This window comes from Jaculus jaculus, chromosome 7 (assembly GCF_020740685.1).
Source record: "Jaculus jaculus isolate mJacJac1 chromosome 7, mJacJac1.mat.Y.cur, whole genome shotgun sequence".
Classification (NCBI taxonomy): Eukaryota; Metazoa; Chordata; class Mammalia; order Rodentia; family Dipodidae; genus Jaculus; species Jaculus jaculus.
The window spans coordinates 114,997,697-115,023,075 of record NC_059108.1 but is presented as its reverse complement, the minus strand read 5'-3'; the positions used below and the strand labels follow the sequence as shown (position 1 = coordinate 115,023,075).

Sequence of the window (25,379 nt, the reverse complement as noted above, 5' to 3'; positions counted from 1 at the left end):
TGTGCTGGTATCCCGTTCATCAGGAAAACAGCACCCTTGCTTGTTTTGCCAATTTTCCTTAGTTTCAAGGCTAGTGTTTTGATTGGAAAAGGGTTAATGTAAGGAAAACATCTTACTACCAGATGTTTAAGAATTTCAAATCATTGTTAAGTGTTTTCTAAGTATTACCTCATTTCACCTGAACAACCTCTAAGGTGAATGCTATTTTTATACCAATTTTTAGATGATAAACCTTAGGCAAGATTAATGAACTTAGCTAGTGTCACCCAAACAGCCAGTTTAAAGGAATCAGCACTAATTCAGTCTGATGTTAACCACCATCCATCAGTCTTAACTCATGGCTGTACAGTAGTATTGTCTGTGTACCTTCTAAAAAACAAAGATTTAAAATTGTTATTTACTTTGTGTGCCTGTGTACACAAGTGTGCACACATAAGACTGTTGTATGAAGAGATCCAGTTCCAGGAGCTGACTGCAGAAATGCAGCACTGTGAAGCGGGGTAAGGTCCCTGTACTAGAGGCCAAAAGGCCACTGTGTGGAGCTGTGAAGATGGACTATGGTTGGCAGTGGGGACCTAAAGATGTTTTGGATATACCAGGAATGTGAAACAGCTATCATTGAGTGTTGTTGGCTCAGAATGAAAGTTTCTCAGCCCAGCTGGAGGAGCAGAATTAGAAAATTCAAGGACTGTCAACACTGATTATGGACGTTGAACTTAAACTGCAGATGTTTGATATTTACCTGATGGTTTTTGATTTTGTATTGGTCTAGTCTCTCTTTGTTATGCCATACGGCAATGGGAATGTTTACTCTGTGCCATTATGTATTGAAAGTATGTAACTTCTTTTGATGATACAGGACTCACAATCTTGAATCTCAGATGAAACTTGGGACTTTTGAACAATACTGAAATTGGATTAAATGAAATTTGCATTATTAGATGGTCATCAGTCTAAGGGGGGCGGGCAGGGGAGGAATGGAGTACTTCAAATATATGGCCCCACAGACTCAGGTAGGCACAGACCTACTGGGGAGGAGGTTTATCACTAAGGGTGGATCTTAAGTTCAGCCATGAGGTATGTGCAGAGCAGCTGGAGTACTTGCTGGCTATTTGATAGTGTTTCTCTGCTATGCATCTGTGGAAGTGACCAAGTTTCTTCTGCCATTGATGGTATTTCCCTGGACTCTGTAACCCTGAAATAAACATTTTCCTCCTACAAGCTGCTTTTGGTTGGGTGTTTGTCCAGCAATGTGAAGGTAATTACAACACAATAGACTAAAAGCTTCCCATGAAAAGTGAGGGAAGGGTAGGGTGGACAATATTCAAATTATTTGGAAAGAGATATGAAATAAAAGTTGAGGGCTAGAGAGATTGCTTAGCAGTGAAGACACTTGCCTGCAAAGCCTAAGGACACATGTTTGACAACCTAGATCCCATGTAAGCCAGAGGCACAAGGTGAATGATGCATGTGCAAGGTTGCACATACTCACAAGGTGGCATGCACATACAAACCTCTGGAGTTCAATTACAGTGGCTAGAGGCCCTGGCACACTAAATCTCCTCTCTCTCATTAAAAAAAAGTTGACCAGTGCCATCAAATCTTCCCAATCTTCACTGTTCATCAATGCTTTCATATATATATACATATAAACTTTGTCCTCAGAGGGTCAGCCAACCTTTAGAATGTATATTTATTGAGCAATGTAATGTAACATTAGGCAGTATATGGCACAGCTGGGGGTGAGTAAAACAACATAAACCTCTTGCAGTCACATTTCCATGAAGGGTAAGTTAGCTTACAGAAAGCACTTTTCATTTTCCAAACCATGATTAATAAATTAAATTTTGTAACCCATGGCAGTCACCTCAAGGTTATCCAAGGTAATGAGAAAGTATATGAACTATAGCAAATTAGGGGGTGGGGGGAAGATTACTCTTTGGATATTTTTCCTCCCATGTGGAGTGTGAAATTTTGTAGTTCACCAGTAAGGTTAAGAACAGGACTTGCATTCCAAATCTCCTACATACACTACCTTGTATCCATACAAATGAAGTAATGAAAATCATAAAACAACTTAAGTATTCACAACAGTCACAGAAAAAAGTAAAACTTCCTTCCATACCAATACCTTCCCTTGCCTACAAGGGGATCCCCAAGCTTCCAAATATGAGGAGGAAAGCAAAATGAAAGGAAATTTAAACTTTTGATAAAAGGATGTAAGGACAGACAGATGGACACACACACACACTCACCCCTTCAGAAACTGGAAGTAGACAGCTTTCATTAGCTTCACACTAGAAACTACCCACCAAGATGAGATGACAATGAATGAATCAAGCAATTGCAGGCAGTCAATTGAATAAACAAGATACTTAAAATGAAAATCAATTACTGAAAAGTGAAAATTGTAAAAGAGACAACGAGAGTGGATACCACAGAAAACAAATGAGCAGCTCAAAATTATGTCAAGGGATTTTCTTCAGAACTCATTCTATCCTCACATTTCTATACTAATTGAAGACTGTCTATAAATTCCTTTAAGTCTATACTTAACATGAGTCTTAGGAGGCTGGAGAGAGAACTCAGCTGTTGAAAGCACTTGCTTGCAAAGCCTGACAGCCCAGGTTCAATTCCCCAGTACCCACATAAAGCTGGATGCAAAAAGTGGTACATGTGTCTGGAATGCGTCTGTAGTGGTAGAAGGCCCTGGCATGCCCATTACTCATTCTGTCTGACTTTTTCTTTCTCTGTCTCAAAGAAGAGAATTTTTCTCAAAAAAAAAAAAAAAAAAAATCTTAGATGACTTTCTAGGAATCCTATACTATGACTTTTAAAGTTACTTCAAGTGATACCCATTGTCACCCACTAAAACGTAAGTTTTCATGTGACGCACTCCCTTCTAGTAAACTGAAAATTTGTAAAAAAAAGTGTTGATACTCCAAAATGCTGTAACCAACTGACCCCGTTCTTCCTAGTTACTTAATTTTTTACTTAATATATATATATATATTTTTTGAGATAAAAGAGTCTCACTCTAGCCCAGGTTGACCTAAATTTTACTCTGTAGCCTCAGGCTAGCTACCATCCCATTCTCTACTTCAGTGATAGGGGCTTCCTTATACCATCTGGTACTTATTATGCTTAATCCAAGTGTGTAAACTACTGATGACTGGTGATTCTACACATTCTTTTTTTTTAAATGTTTATTATTTATTAGAAAGTGACAGACAGAGAAAGAGGCACAGAGAGAGAGAGGGTGGGCATGCCAGGGCCTTCAGCCACTGCAAACGAACTCCAGACATGTGCACCCCCCTTGTGCATCTGGCTAACGTGGGTCCCGGAGAATCAAGCCTCGAACCGAGGCCCTCAGGCTTCACAGGCAAGCACTTAGCCGCTAAGCCATCTCTCCAGCCCCGATTCTACACATTCTTCAAGTCAACTCCAGCCATCACTGCTCTAGGAGAGACTCCTTTGAACTCCCTACATCAAAGGTACTATAGACTATCAGGAAAGATTACATGAACTGTAAGGGAAATCATGAAAGCATAAATATACACATTAAAAAGTAGGGACTTTGAAGGAAAAACAGAAGGTATACTCAAAGAAACAATTTTTATTTTTCCAAAAGCTGGGTGTTGTGGTGCATGCCTTTATTCCCAGCACTTGGGAGGCAGAAATAGGAGGATCACCAGGAATTCAAGGCCACCCTGGGACTACATTCCAGGTCAGCATGAGCCAGAGTGAGACTCTAGTTAGAAAAACCAAAACTTCCCTCTGCTGACATACTTCAAACTTAAAAAGCTCACTGGACTATCACTAAAACTCTCTGCTAGTTGTTCACAACTACAGAAATTCAAAAGCAACAAATAAAAATACCACCATGTAAATTTTTTTTTTTTTTTTTTTTTTTTTTTGGTTTTTCGAGGTAGGGTCTCACTCTGGTCCAGGCTACCCTGGAATTAACTCTGTAGTCTCAGGGTGGCCTTGAACTCATGGCGATCCTCCTACCTCTGCCTCCCGAGTGCTGGGATTAAAGGCGTGCGCCACCACACCCGGCAAAATTTTTGACATATACTATGAATAATCCTCAAGGAAGATTATTAAATTGCCATTAGCCATTTCAACTGCAAAAATGAATTCTAAAAGATGACAGAGAAAGTTCATAAACCTAAAATTATATACTCACCTAAGCTATTATTTGTATATGTATAGGCCACTTGAAGATACTCATCTCCACTTTAAAAATTCCAGCTAAGAAAAGATGTAACATGTTTTAATATTTTTAAAATTTATTTGCAAGTGAAGAGGAGGGGGAGATGAACGAATGAATATGGGCATGCCAAGGACTCTAGCCACTGCAAATGAACTCCATATACAAGCCCTTCTTTGTGCATCTGGCTTTATGTGGGCACTGGGGAGTTGAACCTGGGTTGTTAGGCTTTGTAGGCAAGTGCCTTAACCACAGAACCCTCTCTCCAGTCCTCTTTCATTATGTTTTAAATCTAAGTTCATTGCTGGAAAGAACAAGGGACTCAGTGAAGGGGACATAGAGAGGGAAAAAAAGAGAGGGTTGTGGCAGGGGATTATAATCATGGTATATTTTATGTATGTATGGAGGTTGTCAATAAAAAGTTAAAAAAAAAAAAGCCAGGCGTGGTGGTGCATGTCTTTAATGCCAGCACTCGGGAAGCAGAGGTAGGAGGATCACTGTGAGTTCAAGGCCACCCTGAGACTACAGAGTGAATTCCAGGTCAGCCTGAGCTAGAATGAGACCCTACCTTGATTTAAAAAAAAAAAAAAAAAAGAGCAAAAAAGAAATAAATTAGGGTCTAGAAAGATAGCTTAGCAGTTAAGGCACTTGCCTGTGAAGTTTAAGGACCCAGGTTCAACTCCCTAGAACCCATGTAAGTCAGACGCACAGGTCACTCATGGACACAAGGTAGCACATACATCTGGAATTTGATTACAGTGGCTGGAGGCCCTGATGCACCAATCCTCTCACACTCACTCACAAAAAAAAAAAAAAAAAAAAAAGGCTGGGCGTGGTAGCACACGCCTTTAATCCCAGCACTGGGGAGGCAGAGGTAGGAAGATCGCCATGAGTTCAAGGCCACCCATAGACTAAATAGTGAATTCCCAGTCAGCCTGGGCTAGAGTGAGACCCTACCTCGAAAAACCAAAAAAAAAAAAAAAAAGGCTAGTCTGCTGGGTGTGAAGGAGAGAGGGAGAAAGAGAGGGAGGGAGGGTGGGAGGGAAGGAGGAAGGGGAGGGGGGAGGAAGAAAGGAGGAGTTAGAAATAATCCTAATTTTTAACACATCTAAAAAAATAAAGTCATGAAAAGAAGTTAAGACAACCATCCAACTCAGTAATTTAATACTAGGGAAATACTCTTTCTGTCTCTTTAGAATTCAGAATATCAAAAGTAAAACACAATCGAAACATCAGAAAAATGAACATACTTTTTCAGTTTAAGATTAAAGTTAAGGGCTGGAGAGATGGCTTAGTGATTAAGATGTTTGCCTGTGAAGCCTAAGGACCCATGATCGACTCTCCAGGTCCCAGGTAAGCCAGACACACAAAAGGTGATGCAAGCACAATGTCGCACATGCCCACTAGGTGGCGTAAGCGTCAGGCGTTAGACTGCAGTGGCTGAGACCCTGGCACACCATTTCTCTCTAAAATAAAAAGAGTAAATAAAAATAACAAAATAAAAAGACTAAAATTAAAATTTAGTTTTCTTCACTGGCAAATTAAGAAATTTTATTTGCTTTCCAGATAGCTTACTCTAAAAAATGTTAAGGATCAAGGGAAATGACTCAAGTTCTAGGAATACTTAGGCAAACACCACTAATTTTTAGTTTAAATCACGTTGAACTCTCACTTAAAACCTTTTACTGAGCTGGGCGTGGTGGCATCCACTTTTAATCCCAGCACTCGGGAGGCAGAGGTAGGAGGATCGTCATGAGTTCAAGGCCACCCAGAGACTACTTAATGAAATCCAGGTCAGCCTGGGCTAGATAGAGTGAGACCCTACCTTGAAAAAAAAAAAAAAAAAAAAAACCAACCCCCCCCAAACCTTTTACTGTTTAAAATATTCCTAACGGCGTGGGGGGGGGGGGGAGAGCCTGCAGTGATGGCTCAGCGGTTAAGGTGTTTGCCTGAAAAGCCTAACAATCCAGGTTATAGTCTTCAGTATCCACATAAAACCAGATGCAACGGTACATGCATCTGGGGTTCATTTGTAGAGATGAAGACCATGGCACACCCATTCTCTCTTCTCTTTATCTCTGCTTGCAAACAAATAAAGATTCCTGCAGGAAGTATCATATCTGATTTCAAGTTATGCTAGAGTTATAATAAAAACATTATGGTAATGGCAGAAAAACAGATATAAGGATCAACAGAATAGAATAAGTACTCAATCCAACTACAGCCTCCTGATTTTTGACAAAAATATACACCGGAAAACAGTTATCTTCAACAAATGGTGCTGGAAAAACTGGTTATCTACATGTAGAAGAATGGAGCTAGAGCCTTGCCTCTCACCATGTATAAAAATCAGGTTCAAATGCATCAAAGATCTCAATTTAAGACCTAAAACTCTGAAACTGCTAAAGAACAAAGTAGGAAGCACACTATAAAATAAAGGCATACACATTTTCTGAGGATTCCAATCACTCAGGAAATAAAGTCAACATCTGACAAATGGAATAGTATGAAATGAAAAAAAGCTTTTGTATGGCACAAAAAAAATGGTCAATCCATTTAAGAGAGCCTAAAAAATCGAAGAAAACCTTTGTCAACTAAATACATCTACCAAGAGAATTAATATCCAGACTATAAAAAAAACTCAAAAAACTAAATACTGACCCCGCCCCCAAAAAACTATTTAAGCCGGGTGTGGTGGTGCACGCCTTTAATCCCTGCACTTGAGAGGCAGAGGTAGGAGGATCGGTGTGAGTCCAAGGCCACCCTGAGACCATATAGGGAATTCTATGTCAGCGTGGGCTAGATAGAGTAAAACCCTACCTCAAAAAAAAAAAAAAAAAAAAAAACCTATTTAAAACATGGAGTATGAAAATGAATAAGAGCCCTCAAATGACATACAAATGTCTGATAAATATATTTAAAAATAACTCATCATCCTTAGCCACCAGGGAAAGGCAAACTAAACAAAAAGGTAACAAATGCTAGTGAGGCTGTGGGGAAAACAGGAATTCACCATCAGTGGGAGTACAAACTGGTGCAGCCATTATGGAAATCATTGTGGAGGTTTTGCAAAAAGCTAAAAATAGGGCTGGGGGCAGAAGAAATGGCTTAGCAGTTAAGATGCTCGCCTGTGAAGTCTAAGGACCTACATTCAACTCTCTAGAACACAGGTAAGGCAGGTGCACAGGCTGTATGCGTCTGGAGTTTGTTTGCAGTGGCTAGAGGCCCTGACATGCCCATTCTCTCTTATCATCCCCTCCTCTGTCTTCAATTTAAAAAATAAATAAAAATAGGGCTGGAGAGATGGCTTAGTAGTTAATTAAGTGCTTGCCTGTTAAGTCTAAGGACCCCGGTTCAAGGTTCAATTCCCCAGGACCCACATTAGCCAGATGCACAAGGGGGTGCACACATCTGGAGTTCATTTGTAGTAGTGGTTGGAGGCACTGGTATGCCCATTCTCTCTCTTTCTGCCTTTTTCTCTGTCATTCTTAAATAAATTAAAAAAAAAAAAGAGAGAGCTAGGGAGAGATCTCAGTAGTTAAAGGCTTGCTGCTGGGTGTGGTGGAGCATGTGTTTAATCCCAGCACTTGGGAGGTAGGACGTAGGAGGATCACTGTGAGTTTGAGGCCACCCTAAGACTACATAGTGAATTCCAGGTCAGCCTGGGCTACAGTGAGTCCCTACCTCGAAAAAGAAAAAATAATAATAAATAATAATAATAGTTTTAAAAGCCGGGTGTGGTGGCGCACACCTTTAATGCCAGCCCTCGGGAGGCAGAGGTAGGTGGAGTGAGACCCTACAGTAATAGTTTTAAAAAAGGTGCTTGCTTGCAAAGCCTGTTGGTGCAATTCCAATTCCTCAATTGACACCCACATAAAGCCAGGTGCACCAAGTGGCCCATTCATCTGTTGTTTGCGTGCACCAGCATAAGGCCCTGTCATGTCCATACTCTCTTCCTCCTCAAATAAATAAAGAAATGTAAGGTACAGCAAGGTTGAAAGCAGTGTGGAAATTCCTGAGACAACTAAAAAACAGACTTAACAAGTGACCCAGCTATACCACTCCTAGACATATATCCTAAGGTTTTTTCTTACTACCTTACAGATATTTGCTCATCCATGTTTACTGCCACTCTATTCAGAATAACTAGGAAAGAGAACCAGCTGAGATGTCCCTCCACGATGGATTGTGAAGATGTGGTACATTTATACAATAGAGTTCTATTCAGTGGTTAAAAAAAAAAAACCAAAACCTGAAATTGTGAAATTTGCAGGGAAATGGATGGATCTAGAAAGGATTATACTAAATGAGGTAATCCAGGCCCAGAAAGCCAAATGCCACATGTTCTCTCTCACATGTGGATCCTAGCTACAAATGTTTAGACTTGTGAGTTGGAACAAAAATCAGTAACTATGGCCAGTAAGATAGAAAGGGGCTATAAGGGAGAGAGGGAAAGGGGTAGACTTAATGAGAGGGTATTGTATATATTTAAGTAGATGACCAGATTACTGAGGGTGCAATGGCCTAAATTAGGTCAGGGGAAGGGATTGAGTAAAGGAAGTATGGGAGAAGGCTTAGTCAAAATTAAAGATGATATGAATAAGCCATATGGAAATGTACTTTTTTGAGTAATGGTGTGCCCGGAAGCCATAGATTATTACTAGAAATATTTGTGTCAGGGATGGGATATCTTCCAGTGAGTTGTGGGCCAGGGAGGTCCCTGATGCCCCCAAAACATTACAGGTCATTGCCAAGGCTCATAGTTTACCACCAGAAATAGATGGTAAAATGCTATTGCTGGAAAGGCCACATACTTGGGCTGCAAGGTCACTGAGAAATGAAGCTGAAGCTGAATGGAAAACCTCCTCATGGACCAGCTAACAGAAAACTGTGAAAAGCTATGCTGTATGCAGCTCTGGGGAGAGATTACCAATGGAGATAAACAACAGTGGACACGCAAACCTTAAGTTTGGCCAGCCGGGCCAAATGAGCCAATGGGTGCAATGGTGCCATATCTGTTATGGGGGGAAACAACCACTCTCTAATTGGACTGGAGGCCCACTCCATGGGAGGGAATACATGCCTGCCATTGAAAACCTAGTCAAAACCCAATGGCCAGGGAGGTTATCAGTCCTAAAGGAATAACACCTGTTGTCTGGCTTAAATGCATATATTATGCTCACTAAACTGCCCTGTAAGCACTTTTCTTAATATTCATACCCATATATATTAATGCTACTCTCACTTTTGGATAGAAAAGCTCTTTTCAGATGGTGACCACTGGGATGACTCAAAAGGTACCACACAGCTGAGAAGAAGTGGACAGTGGAGTGTTCAGCACTGCGACATCTTTATCATACCTTGCAAGGCTTCCATGGTGGAAGAGGTGGCACAAAGAATGTTAGAGCCAAAAGAAGGGTAGAGCTGCTTACAATGCAAATTCCAGAAACAAAATGGCCTGGATCCATGACCTCTCAATGCCTCCTACTGCTTACACAAGACCCTCATAATAGAAGGAAAAGATGTTATCAAAATCAAAGAGAGACTAATTGAGGGGGGAGAGGATTTGTAATGGGCAAAGTGAGGGAGGAGGGTATTATCATGATTTATTGTCTATAATTATGAAAGTTGTCAATAAAAAGTTAAAAAACACGGGCTGGTAGAGATGGCTTAGCGGTTAAGTGCTTGCCTGTGAAGCCTAAGGACCCCGGTTCGAGGCTCGGTTCCCCAGGTCCCACGTTAGCCAGATGCACGGGGGGGGGGGGGGGGGCGCCACGCTTCTGGAGTTCGTTTGCAGAGGCTGGAAGCCCTGGCGCACCCATTCTCTCTCTCTCCCTCTATCTGTCTTTCTCTCTGTGTCTGTCGCTCTCAAATAAATAAATAAATAAATATTTTAAAAAAGTTAAAAAACAAATAGAAATGATTTTAAAAAGCTAAAAATAGAATTACTTTATGACCCAGTTATAACATATACCTGAAGACTTTATATTTTACTTCAGAGATATTTGCTCAGCCATGTTTATTGTTATTCTATTTACAATAGCTAAGAAGTATAATCTGCCCATATGCTCACAAACTGAAGGTATATATAACATAATGGAGTTTTATTCAGTGTAAGAAAACTGAAATTGTAAAATTTGCTGGAAAATGACTTTGACTTTAAAAAAGACCATACTGGGGTAACCCAGCTTGGAAATACAAATGCTGCATTTTCTCTCCTATATAGATTGTAGTTTTAAATTTTTAAGATTACTGGACTTAAGTAGGAGTTAGTGCCTGTAGAGGGCCAGAAAGCTAGATAGAGGCCATGTGGGGAGGAAAGTAAACACATATGGCATGAAAGCACAGGGGTTAATAAAGGAAAGATTAAAGCAGAGACATGGCTGGGGAGATGATAGCAAGAAAAGGGTAACGGGAAGATGATCCCAAACGAAGAACATACCAAGAATCCACATGAAAACCTAATAAGCCAATTTACAAGATTTTAAGATTTTCTTTTAAAGTGTTTGATAGAGAGAGGTCCCCAGCATGGGTGGATAAAGTTGCTCCCAGAAGCCATAGATTAAGTGTAAATACCAGTGACATAGATGAGATACCACCCAACGAGTCATTGGTCAGGGAGGCGACCAAGACTCTAAAACAATAATATCAGTGCTCTTGGTTCATCATATTAAATGGTAAAAACCTACTGCTGAAGGCATCACATTTCAGTTATAGCAGCACATAGAGAAACCAAGATGGAACTGATATAGCTTTCTCCCAGCCAGCTAGCTCTTTGTACCAGAAAGTATTACACAAACTGTAGAGGGAGAAAAGCTATTGTGGTGGTTTGATTCAGGTGTCCCCCATAAACTTAGGTGTTCTGAATGCTAGGTTCCCAGCTGATGGATATTTGGGAATTAATGCCTCCTGGAGGGAGTGTATTGTTGGGGGTGGGCTTATGGGTATTAAAGCCAGTTTCCCCATGCCAGTGTTTGGCACACCCTCCTGTTGCTATAGTCCACCTTATGTTGGCCAGGGAGTGATGTCCACCCTCTGCTCATGCTATCGTTTTCCCCTGCCATCGTGGAGCTTCCCCTCAAGCCTGTAAGCCAAAATAAATCTCTTTTTCCCAGAAGCTGCTCTTGGTTGGGTGATTTCTACCAGCAATGCGAACCGGACTGCAATAGTAAAGTGGTACCGAGGAGTGGGATTGCTGCTAGGCACCTATGTGGCTTCGGCCTTTTGGAGCTGATTTTCAAGACGAATGTGGAAGGAGTTGAAACCTTGGCCTAAGAGATGCCTTGCAGAGCTGTAAGTACAGCTTGATGGACTATTCTGGTCTGAGCTGCAAGACCTGAATGCAGTAAGAACTATGGACTGTGATTTTTGGCTTATGAGGGTGAGAAAGAGCTGTGCTTGGACTGGGCTAGCAGTTTGTGTGAGAAGCTTGCTCTTGTGCCCATGTCCTGAGAAGTTGTGCAGGGTTGCTTTGCGTAGAAATGAACCGATGTGAGCAGAGGAATATGGCACAGAAAGAAAAATCTTTGGGTGAACCGTTGCCTGTTCAGCTGCAACTGAGAGATTACAACCTTTGAGACTGGGCTAGCTGACCTGCGCTGGGGCAACAAGAAGAATGTAGACTCTTTGAGTGCTCAAGGAGTGTCCTGTTCTTCAAAGTCTGTTTTATACACCCCTGGATTAACAAATTGGCACCCTACCTGGTATCGTGGAGTATAAGAAATGCTGGAAAGAGGGTCATTGAGTTTGCAACACGGTCTTGTGTTTTGGAAATGGCCATGGGCAGTGTGAAGCAGGTTTGCTGGTTGCCTGCATAGAGACCCCATGGGGCCATGAGGATGAACCGTGGCTTGCAGTGGAGACCCAGTGGAGATGCCGGGACCATGAGATGGCTGCCAAGGAGCTGCCGACCCCGATGAAGTTTCCTAGGACTGTGAGTAGCCTAGGTGGAGGGGCGGAATTGGAATGCCAGAGACTTGTTGCTGGTTAGAATTATCGGACTTGAAGATTTGTCACTGGCTAGAGTTGCTGGACTTGAAGCTACAGAGTTTGACGTTTGCCCTCGTTGTTTTAAATCTTGTATTGGTTGAATGTTCCTTTGCTATGCCCAATGCCATCTTTTGCAGCGTGAATATTTTTTTTAATTTAATTTTTATTTTTATTTATTTATTTGAGAGCGACAGACACAGAAAGACAGACAGAGGGAGAGAGGGAAAATGGGCACGCCAGGGCTTCCAGCCTCTGCAAACGAACTCCAGATGCATGCGCCCCCCTGTGCATCTGGCTAACATGGGACCTGGGGAACCAAGCCTCGAACCGGGGTCCTTAGGCTTCACAGGCAAGCGCTTAACCGCTAAGCCATCTCTCCAGCCCATTTTTGCAGCATGAATATTTATTATGTGCCATTATGGGTTTTTTGAGGTTATGTTTTGGTATTATGGCTCAGTTAAAAGATCTTGAACTATGGGGATGTATGAACATCATTGGGATTGATAAAAAAAACTATGGGGACTTTTAAAGTCAGACTGAATGCATCATATTTTACATCATGTATGGATATCAGTTTATGGGGGCCAGGGGCGGAATGTGGTGGTTTGATTCAGGTGTCCCCCATAAACTTAGGTGTTCTGAATGCTAGGTTCCCAGCTGATGGATATTTGGGAATTAATGCCTCCTGGAGGGAGTGTATTGTTGGGGGCGGGCTTATGGGTGTTATAGCCAGTTTCCCCATGCCAGTGTTCGGCACACCCTCCTGTTGCTGTTGTCCACCTTATGTTGGCCAGGGAGTGATGTCCACCCTCTGCTCATGCCATCGTTTTCCCCTGCCATCATGGAGTTTCCCCTCAAGCCTGTAAGCCAAAATAAATCTCTTTTTCCCAGAAGCTGCTCTTGGTTGGGTGATTTCTACCAGCAATGCGAACCATACTGCAAAAGCTATCAATAGTATTACCCAGCTGTGGACTCTATGAACTCCACAGGTACAACAGTGGCATGAGTGTTATGGGAATAACCAATTCCTTTCTAATTGGATTTAAGGCCCACTTCACAGGAGTGAAATTTCTCCCTGGTAAACTGGGCCAAAATTCCTACTACTGTGGTTATGCTAACAGGGCAACATGCCAAACAGCCTTCTAAATATATGTATTTGTTCCCATAGATTAGTACTGCCCAAGGCCACAGTCACAGTTTTTCACAATAATGGGCAGAGGTAAATGACGGATTGTATAGCTTGCAAAATTGCTAAGTGACTATTGTTTGCTCACCACTAAAGAGAACATCTAAACCACCTTCTCTAAAGCTAAAGGATCCTTGCAGAAGAGGGGATGGAAAGAATGTTAAAAGCATAATGAGAAGGAGGGCTGTGGAATGCTGTCTTCTGGATATAACACGACTGCAGTGCTCATAAACTCACAGTAGCTAGGGTTTCCTATGCAATGTTGAGCCTGTCAATATTACACCATGGATGTGAGAAAGGTTCATAAGATCCCACACCTCCTGGAGTAGCTGATGGTTGCTGGAGTCATGTTCATCAGTGGTATAAGCCAATGGAAGTTGCCCATTCAATAATAAACAACCTCCCACCCACGACCATGTAGGCAATCCTAAATTTAACTGAATGGATTAAAAAAGAAAAAAAAACCTAAAATCCAAAGACTTCAAAGTAAGATGGGGATTAATGGAGAAGAAGGGCAAACAGCATATAGACAAACGCACCTATGAGAAAACAATACACACAGTACCAATCCAACAGGATAGGTAGATATCACACAAAAAAAATCTCAGGATAGAAGAGGAACTAAATTATTAAGAATGATACACACACACACACACACACACACACACACACACACACTTGATGATTTAAATTTTAGACCTGTAAATTCTAGCATTCTCATTAAATATAAAATAAATTTAGTTGAAATTGATGAACATCAAAACATAATTTGGTAAAAATAATGAATTTCAAGATGTAACAAGTCAAACTATTTTCCCTCCAAAGATACAAATTAGGCTGGTTTCAGATTTCTTTGTAATACCAGTAATAGGCAATAATGAAGTAATACCTACAAATGCTGTAGGTAAAGAAGTATATTTCAACAATTCTATATTATACTGCAAACATGCTCATTAACAGAAACAAATAATCCTGAGTAAAATAATATAAATCACAAAATTCATTTTGAAACTATGAGCTAACAATAATTTATTAATATGTGATCTCTTAAAGTTCAAAGGAAAAAAATTATACAACCATTATCATATGCTAAGGCCCTGGTGTGCCAATTTGCTCTCTCATAAAAATAAATAATAGGTCTGGAGAGATTGCTTAGCGATTAAGGCGCTTGTCTGCAAAGCCTAAGGACCCATGTTTGACTCTCCAGATCCCACATTAGCCAGATGCACAAAGGTGAGGTAAGCGCAAGGTCGCACATGCCCACTATGTGGCGCAACCATCTGGAGTTCCATTGTAGTGGCTGCGACCCTGGTGTGCTGATTCACTCTGTCTGTCTGCCTCTCTCTCTCTCTCTTTCTGAAATAACAGTAATAAATATGATGGCCCATAACCATTTTCCAAGTAGTTGAGAGGCTAAAGTAGGAAAATCCCAAGTTCGAGATCCTGTCTCAGAAAACCAAAAACAGAAAAGAGAAAATCAGTACTTTAAGGTGAGCCGTTAATTTCCCCAGATTTCTAACTCAACATTCTTAAAAAAAAAAAAAAGCAAAACACATACCTTAATCTTGTAGGTTAACTAGTTAAAATCATCAAATACTCTTAAATTCCTCCTATAGACAGGTCATCTATAAAATTTATTTAGATTTATAATAGGAAATCTTTTATAAAAGAACCATTGTTACTAAAAGAAATTATATACATGTTATAAACTTATTTTCCATTCTATTTAAATTAATGATAAATGTTATCTATGAAATAATGAATCTCAATGCTCCAAACAAAATACAACCTACTTTCTCACATTCTGTTTAAAAATTATACATAAAATATTGAAGGTAATTTTTCTGATATAAAAAACAACGTGGGGCCGGGCGTGGTAGCACATACCTTTCATCCTAGCACTCAAGAGGCAGAGGTAGAAGAAAGATCACCATGAGTTCAAGAGCAGCCTGAGACTACAGAGTGAATTCCAGGTCAGCCTGGGCTAGAGTGAGACATTACCTCAAAAAACCAAAAAGGAAAAAGAAAAAAAAAAAAAAAAACCTGAATGTAAGGTTTAAAATACAACATTTGGGATGGAGGGATGGCTTAGTGGTTAAGGTGTTTACCTGCAAAACCAAAGGACTCAGGTTCAATTCCTCAGGACCCATGTTAGCCAGATGCACAAGGTGGCACACGTGTCTGGAGTTCGTTTGCAATAGCTAGAGGCCCTGGCATGCCTATTCTCTCTCTCTCTCAAATAAATAAATAAAATAAAATATAAAATATAACATTTGCAGGAAAATGGATGGAATTAGAAATCAATTTATGAGAAATAAGCAAGAACTAAAAAGACAAGGTAAGGCTAGGGAGATGGCTTAGCAGTTAAAGCATTTGCCTGCAAAGCCAAAGGGCCCAGGTTTGATTCCCCAGAACCCACATTAGCCAGATACACAAGGGGGTAGGTACATGCACCTGGAGTTCACATGCAGTGGCTAGAGGCCCTGGCATACCCATTCTCTCCCCCTCTCTATGCCTATTTCTTTTTCTCAAACAAATAAAGAAAAATAAAATATTAAAAAATAATAAAATGTAACATTTGTAGGATAATGGGTGGAATTAGAAATCAATTTATGAGAAATATGCAAGAATTAAAAAGACAAGGTAAGGGTTAGCAGTTAAGGCGTTTGCCTGTAAAGCCAAAGGACCTAGGTTCTATTCCTCAGGACCCATGTAAGTCAGATTTACAAGGTGGCGCACACATCTGTTTGCAGTGTCTGGATGCCCTGGTATACCCATTCTCTCTGTTACTCCCCCCTCTCTCACCTTCTCTCTGCCTCTTTCTCAAATAAATGTAAATTTTAAAAAAAGAGTTAGATTTAAAAAAATGTAAGTCAAAGAGAAAAACAGAAAATATAGCCTATTTTTATCACCTTCTTTAAAATATCCTATGCAATATTTCTAGAGTAAGGAATTGAATATAAGGTTTAAAGTGTAACAATCAAGTGGGTAAATACATATACTAAAAGTTCCCATAGTTCACATCCTCTTTCAAGATTTCTGGATTACTACAGAACTCTACTGACTTTGGATATGTGGATTTCTAATCTGTTGGGAGCACATTTCCAAACTGCCTTTAAAAATCTATTATTCTGGTCAAACTAGAAAGCCCATGATCTTGTATCAAGTTGAGCAATTTTGTTTTTAAGTTTTTCAAGGTAGGGTCACACTATATTCCAGGCTGACCTGGAATTCACTATGTAGTCTCAGGATGGACTCAAACTCATGATGATCCTCCTATATGCCTCCTGAATGCTGGGATTAAAGGTGTGTGCCACCATACCCAGCAAGCTAAGCAATTTTTTAAAATGAGCTCCATTTTTCTGGCTAATGACAGACATACTAGACAGCCCACTGGATAGTGCACCTCGAACAGGATGCTCTTCCCTTTGACTTGGAAGCCCAGGGAGACCTTGCTGTTTAGACCTCTGATAGATTTCTCCATAAAAACCCCAAGATTATATGGGTTTCCTACTCTGCACTGGCTCCAACCTCAGGATCTTAGAAAATGAGAAATAATTATAGCTCAGCTTCAAAATTCTACACAATGTTGTGGAAACAGAAGATCTGAAGGTTAATCCAGGCATGATGGTGCATGCCTTTAATCCCAGCATTCGGGAGGCAGAGGTAGGAGGATCGCCATGAGTTTGAGGCCACCCTGAGACTACATAGTGAATTCCAGGTCAGCCTGGGCCAGAGTGAGACCTACCTCAAAAAAAAAAAAAAAAAAAAAAAAAAACCAAAAAAAGAAAATAAAAAGATCTGAAGGTTACTAAATCTCATCAGAAAGGGGATTCATTCTTTCACTGAGGAACGGCTAACGTTCAAAATGCAGTGCCAAAATTTCAAAAAAAAAACCTACTTTTTATCTTCAATCACATTTCATCTTAATCTTTTGTTTCTTTCCTTTAGATACCTTAGATATTAGTTTTTCAAACAGCTTCCAAATTTTATTCTACTGTCCACAAATTCCTCATCTTTGAAATATGAATACCCCATTCTAACCCTATTCTTAACACTTTACTCCTCTCTAGCCCAAACAATAGTTTCGATTTTCCCCTCTATTAATTCTTCCTTCTTGAATTTAGGAAAGTTAGATACAGAACCCAGGGCTGCGAGCTGCAAAGGGAAACATTTCTGTGAACTGAGTTTCACTTTCGGATGGGTCACTACAGTGGCATTTTGGGAAAGGTTGAGAAGCTACCCAGCAAGCCATATGACAGCTCAGAGGGAATGAAGGGATGAATGGCACAAAATGATCTGAGCTATACTATTTCTTCTTGAGTTAAAGTTGGATATAATCTCCAAATTATTCAGTATTTTTCCTAGTTAGACAAAAGGTGGTAACAATCATTAAGCTGTAAAAAAAAAGCTAATTCATTTATAATTTTATCTCTCACAAGCATACATGATGTACACAGGGATAAAATCATGCACCAAAAGTTACCTGTTCATTTATACAAAATATTAAAAATAGGCAATCTATAAACAGAAAATAGGAGACTGATAAGGACAGAACAGAAAAGAATGGGGAATGCCTGCTAGTGAGTGAAGGTTTCTAATGGGGATTATAAAACAGCCTCAAACTCAACTGTGGGAAAGCTACGCATAGTGGCGCACACCTGCAATCCCAATTACTCAGGAGGCTGAGTGAGGCAGGCAGCCTTGGGCAACACAGTAGGACGTGTCTCAAAAACCAAGGCTGGAGAGATGACTTAGCAATTATAGCACTTGCCTGCAAAGCCAAAGGACCCAGGTTCAATTCCCCGGGGCCCACGTAAATCAGATAGACACACAAGGTGATGCATTGTCTGGAGTTTATATGCACCAGCTGGATGTCCTGGTGTGCCCATTTTCTTTCTTCCTTTCTCTCTCTCAAATAAATAAAAATATTTTTAAAAAACCAAGCAAATATCAACTGTAGTAATGGTTGCAAAACTCTTGTGAATATACTAAAACTACTGAAATATATGTATAAGCGTGTGTGTGTGTGTGTGTGTGTGTGTGTATGTGTGTGTATGTTTTTGTTTGCTTGTTTGTTTTGTTTTTCGATGTAGGGTCTTGATCTAGCCCAGCTGACCTACAATTCAATCTGGAGTCTCAGCCTCAAACTCACAGCAATCCTCCTACTTCAGCCTCCTGAATGTTGGGATTAAAGCTGTGTGCCACTACGCCCTGCTTCTGAACTATAAATTTCATACAGGTGAATATTATAATGTGTGGCCTAGAAAGTTAAGAATAGTGCTATGGTTTTCTCTACATTTTAGTCTACATAATCAGGTCAAAAGGAAATGGCTATGGAATATATACTAAATATGGAAAGTATTTATATTCATTTTTTTCTTTTTAAAAATATTTATTTGACACAGAGGAGACAGAGAGAGAGAGAGGACATGGGTGAACAAGGGCCTCCTCCTACTGTGAACAAACCACAGATGGATGAATCACTTTTTGCATCTGGCTTTTAGGGAATCAAACCTGGGCCATCAGGCTTTGCAAGCAAATACCTTTAACCATTGAGCCATTTCTCCAGAACATATACTCATTTTTCTAAAGGTAAAGGAAATTATTCAAAAATTTCTCAACTGCTAAATAGTTCATCTTACAGCCTCTTCTTCAATTAAATCCTTTCCCTCAACAAAAATTCAAGTAGGGCTGGAGAGATGGCTTAGTGGTTAAAGCACATGCCTGTGAAGCCAAAGGACCCAGGTTCGATTCTCCAAGTCCCACGTAAGCCAGATGCACATGGTGGCACATGCGTCTGGAGTTCATTTGCAGTGGCTAGAGACCCTGGTGTGCCCATTCTCACCTTCTCCCCCCAACCCCATCTCAAATAAAAATAAAATCTTTTAAAAAAATTCAACTAATTCTAATGTAAATGAATAGATGAGTTAAACTGGCCCAAAATAAAATCTTAAAAACACATTTCAAAAAGCAAATTAAAATCAATGAATTGAACATCCAAAGACAAAGGTGTATGTTACAGGCCGTTCTTCTAGGCCAGATGGAGCTCAACTGACAGAGCACCTGCCTACATGCATGAGCCCCTGTGCCTAGGGGTACCCAATTCAGGTCAGTAATCCCAGCATTTGGGAAGGGGAGGCAGGAGGATTATTATTAAAATAATAATTGGTCTTTGCCTAATTAGGTAAAAATTTATGAGTATTCAAATTGTAGTCAATTTGGACAGATAATGGCAAGTTTCAATTTTATAGTGTTACACAGAGCTTTGCTATTCTAGTGTTACTTCATATTTGATGACATAAAAAAAATATCAACATTTTCCACACATATAGTTTGATCTGAATTACTGGATAAAGTAGCTGTCTTTTTTTTTTTTTACACAAAGGAATGTCTATATGGTTCTTAAGTAAATTTTACAACTATACTGGCTATATTGCCTGAAAAATATGAGCTGAACTTAGTTGGAGGGCTCTAGTGAAAATAAAAATTAGCGAGTAGACGATTTTCATTCAAAACTCAGGTACAAACTAGTTTAAAGATTTAAATAGCATACAGCTATTTCATGTTTTCCAAGAATGTTTTGGCTTTTAAATCTCAATTGTCCTAATCTGCTAAATAATTAAATTTATCGATTTTGGATAAATTGTCAGATTTGGATAATATTTGGATAAATATTACAAAGTCAAGAATGACTTTAATTCCTAGTTTGCTAGCTTTTAATCCTTGTGTACTTGAGGATTCAGACTGACCCACGAAACAAAAAGCTCACTTCCTGAGTAAAGCCATCTTTTCTTTTTTAAAAAAACATTTCTTGGACTGGAGAGATGGCTCTGGTTAAGGCACTTACCTGCAAAGACTAGGTATCTGAGTTTGGTTCACCAGTACCCACTTAAAGCCAGATGCACAAAGTGGCACATGTGTCTGGAGTTTGTTGGCAGTGGCTAGAGGCCCTGGCGTGCCCATTCTCTATTTAATTTATTAATTTAATTTATTATAAATTGTATAAATTTCTTACTAGTTGAATTCTGACAGCAATTCATTCTTTTTAGTATTCTATTTATTTGTGAACAAAGTAGGGTGGGAAGTGCATGCCAGGGCCTCTTGCCACTGCAAATGAACTCCATATGCACACACCACTTTGTACATCTGGCTTTACTTGGGTACTGGGGAAAGGAACCTAGGCAGGCAAGTTTTGCAAGCAAGTGCCTTTAACTGCTGAGCTATCTTTTAAGCCCCATTCTTTCTTTTTCTTAAACATTTTTATAGAATACCTATAAGCATTTGCTGTAACCTTGCATATTTAAGTTGAAAGAAGAAAAAATACAACTTACTAAATATTTAAGATGAGAAACAGTCATTCACACACATACATGGGGATTCTAAATATTTAACACACATGAAATATCCCCACTAGAAAGGTAACCAATAGTACTGGACAGATTTCTATTGCTGAATCACAGCAAGACAGAAAGAGACAATCATTTACTGAGTCCACAAATTATAACAATACTTTGTGGAGGAATATGGATGCTGGGTAGTAAGAAGGAAAAACAAAAACTTGAGAATAAGGTTTTCTCCTCCTCCCCTTTTTTTCTTTACTTAACAGCATACAAAACTCTATCCAGGGGGCTACAGAGAGAGTTCGGATCCCCAGCATTCACATAAATACTAGGTGGGCATGGCAGCCACTTGTAATCCCAACATGCAAGACATACACAGGGCAAGCTGTATAGCTAGCCCTAGGCTCAAATGAGAGAACTTGCCTCAATAAAATGAGGAGGAGAGTGAGCAAGGCAGGCATCTGTCGTCAACCTCTGGCTTCCACATGCACACCCACACAAGTACACACAAGTACACACACAATTACAACATGACCCCAAATGAATTTCTCAAAATCCCTACATCAAAATTGATCTGCCAATGGTCATAAGCCCAAGGAAGCCTGTAGTTCTCTTATCATAGCATCTCATGGGTTCTCTCTCCCTTTAGATTTACAATTCACAAGGGAAGAAATCGTGTCTTATGTGCACACGGTAATATTTAGCACATAATGACACTTAATAGGTGATAAATATGTGGGACAAATGAATGGCAGCCATCATGGTGGCTTTTCCATTTTCAGTGGTGAGTCTTCTCTACATAGGAAGACATTCTCAAGAGGATGACCTGCCAACAAACTGTATTGTACCATTTCCATCTTGTTGTTCTATAAAATGCATAGCTTATTTTTGCTTCATCCTAAGGAAATATGTATACTAGGTTATGAATATGAAAATATCAGGCCAGACACAGTAGTGCACCTACAGTCCCAGTGAGGATGAGGAAATTCTCTCTTGAGTTCAGTAGTTCCAGGCCAGTCAACATAGTCGGATTCCATCTTTTAAAAGCAAAACAAGGAGGCTGGAGAGATGGCAGCTAAAAGGCAAAGCCTGACAAGTACCCACATAAAGCCAGATACACAAAGCAGCACATATGTACTGGGCACATTGTCAAGGGCAGGACACCTTGGTGTGCCCTTTCTCTTTCATTCTTTCTCCAGTATTAAAAAAACAAACAGAGCTGGAGAGATGACTTAGAGATTAAGGCATTTGCCTGCAAAACCAAAGGACCTAGGTTCAATTCCCTAGGACCCACGTAAGCACAAGGTAGTGCATGTGTCTAGAGTTTGTTTTTAGTGGCTGAAGGCCCTGGCGCACCCATTCTCTACCTGCTTTGCGCTCGCTCTCTCTCTCTCTCTCTCTCTCTCTCTCTCTCTCTCTCTCAAAATAAATAAATGAAAATATTAAGAACAAAACAAAACAACAAACAAGGGGTTTGAGGATTTAGCTCAGTGGCTGAGCATTTGCTTACCTAGTGAAAAGCTCTGGGTTCAGTCTCTAGTACAAAATAAAAATAAATTTAAAATGGACTCCGGAAACAAATCTGTTGCTCATTTATCACACACTTGATTTTCAACTCAAGGATGACATAGCTCAGAGGTACAGTCCTTGCCAAGCACACACCTGGGTTGACCCTCAGCATTGAGAGGGGAAAAAAAGATCCTTGGCTTTACAACTATTGATCAATAACTTTTAAAAAAGTTCCTGAGCATCATGAGATACAAACTTTCATTAATGAAATATGCTAAAGGAAATATAATGGAGTGGATAAAAACACAAAGATATAGTTATGACTACCAGTTAGAGGCCACATATTTTTTCCCTAAGCTATTTATCTACTTATTCACTAGATATTTATGGATGAGTTAATTTTTTAAGTCTTTCTACATTAAAAGCAGAGTACAAGGTAATTTATTTTCAATCAATGTGAACAAAAATATCTCTTAAAAACATTTCTGGCCTGGAGAAGACAGTTTAGCAGTTAAGGTGTTTGCCTGCAAAGCCAAAGGACCCTGTTTGATTCCCCAGGACCCACACAAGCCAGATGCACAAGGAGGCACATGTGTCTGGAGTTTGTTTGCAGTGGCTGGAGGCCCTGGCATGCCCATTCTCTCTCTATCAAATAATAAAATATATTTAAAAAATAGAGTTGTACTATATAAAACAATTCTATTTGTATTTGGGGAGCACTTTATTCTACTGACCTGCACATGATCAGTCTTTGTGAATGTTGAGTTGTACGACTTACATTATCAGGAAGCAACTTTACAGCCAGATGAGAGGTGGCCTAACAAAGGGTAGCTGTGGATTGACCACAGAACAGAAGCAACTGTCACTTCTAAGATAGGCCCTATGACAACCAAACCGCCTGGGCAAGAATATTCTACTGCTTGAGGCCAGTAAGCTACAAAGGGGCTATAAAGGAGGGGAGGACAAAGGACAACTTAAAGGGATGGTATTGTATATATTTAAGTACAAGAACAGATTACTGGGGATGGGAAAGGCCTAAGTGAGGTCAGAGGAAGAGAGTGAGTAAAAGGGTGGGGGAAGGTTAATCAAAATCTAAGACAATATGAATAAATCATATGGAAACCTACCTTGTTGGACAATGGTGCACCCAGAAGCCATAGACTGGTTACTACAAAATTTTCAATTTCAGGGATAGGATACCTTCCAGTGAATAATCTTGGCCAGGGAGGTCCCTGATGCCTCCAAAACATTATAGAACACTGCCCAGACTCTTGGTCTCCCACCAGGAATAGATGTAAGACCCTATTGCTGAAGACTCCACATGCTTGGGCTGCAAGGTAACTGAGCAATCTTGCTGGAACTGAGCCAAAAACCTTCTCCCTGCAGACCAGCTGACAGAAAGACAGGAAAAGCTATGCCACATGCAGCTCCATAAAAAAGACAGACAGAAGTCGTAGGTAGAGATAAACAACAGTAGATACTACAAACCTTAAGTTGGGCAAACCAGGCCAAATGAAACAAATGAGTGCAACAGTGGTGTGTCTGTTATGGGGGAACTAACTGCTCTCTAATTGGACTGGAGGCCAGCTCCATGGGGAGGGAATACATGCCTGATACTGAAAACCTATAATGGGGGAAGTCATGAGCCCTAGGTTTGTAACACCTGCTGGTGTCTGGCTAAATGCATATATTATGCTTACCAAACTGCCTGGTAAACACTTCTCTTAATGTTCAGACACATGTATTAACACTACTCCTATTTTTGGTTAGAGAAGCTTCTCTTTTCAGATGGTGGTGACCTCTGGGATGACTCAAAAGACACCATAGTGCTAACAAGAAGTGACAGAAGAGTGCTCAGCACTTAAAACATCTCTATCACACCCTCCAAGGCTCAGGATCCATTGTGGAAGAGGTGGCGAAAAGAATGTTAAAAGCCAAAGGAAGGTTAGGACTACTTACAATGCACTCTTCCAGACACACAATGGTCTGGATATCCATGACCTTGCAGTGCCTGGCACTACCTAGACAAGACCCTCATAATAGGAGGAAAGATGATGACATCAAAATAAAAGAGACTTACTGAGAGAATGAAGGGATATGATGGACAGTGGAGTTGCAAGGAAAAAGTGATAGGGGGAGGAAATTATGGTTTATTGCCTATAATTATGGAAGCTGTCAATAAAAATAAGTAATAATAATAAAAATATTCTAGTGCTTTACAAGACATGAGCACTTCGCTGACCATCTTGAGAAATAATAGCTTGCCACAAAGACACTTTTCCAAAGCCTGACAAGTTTTGAGATTGTGCTTACAAAACAAAATATACAGCTATGCATTATGTATCACTTATCACCAACAATTTCTTAATTTCATTAGCACAGAATGCAATACCAAATTTAATTCAATGTTTTAGCACCCATACTAAAGAATAAGAAGCTGTGCTAAGAGCCCAAGGCACTGAAAACTGATAGCAATTATGTTATTCTTTGACAGAGAAAAGACAGTTCTTTAGTAAGTTGTTTACTAAAATAATAAAGCTACATAAACATGAATAAAAATGTTTCTCTATGTCCCTGCTCAAAACATACCACACATGAACATAAAGCACCAGCCTTAAACTGAACTATACATAATTTATGCTTTCTCATACTATGATATATTTCTGACTCACTTTCAATGTTTTCTGTCATGTATTCATCAGAAAACCAGAAGACACTGAAAAGATTAGGCCATCATATATATATTGAGACCCTATTTCATATGAGTGAAAAATGACCTTGTTTTCAAGGACTTTATTTCCAATAATTGAATACTCAAATTCCCATATACAGTATAATCTGTAATATAAACCCAATTACGAAGATTAGTTCAGTGAAACAGTGTATGCTTACCATGTATGAGACTCTGGGCTCAACCTCCAGGACCAAGGGGGGAAGGAGGAGAAAGAAGACAAAAATGACTATGTTTTAAAACTCACTAAAAATTTCACTGGAATAAAACATAGTATACAATACCACCTCAGATTTCAAGTCCACCACAAGATACACCTTTTGGGTAGAACAGATCTGTCACAGCCTTAGTACATACAAATTTTCTGATGCATTGCTGCCCAAAGACTTTCAACAGCAACAATAAGAC

General features: G+C 39.8%; 1 protein-coding gene across 1 annotated transcript in view; it reads right to left on the bottom strand.

Moving 5' to 3' along the window:
- The window catches only part of Ppm1a (protein phosphatase, Mg2+/Mn2+ dependent 1A), a 41,319-nt gene extending 16,170 nt beyond the window's left edge, over positions 1 to 25,149 (bottom strand). Inside the window, exon 1 of the mRNA XM_004649237.3 lies at positions 25,133 to 25,149. The gene's annotated coding sequence lies outside the window, so the exon portion shown is untranslated. The remainder of the gene's footprint in view (positions 1 to 25,132) is intronic.
- Between the last annotated feature and the right edge of the window lie 230 nt (positions 25,150 to 25,379).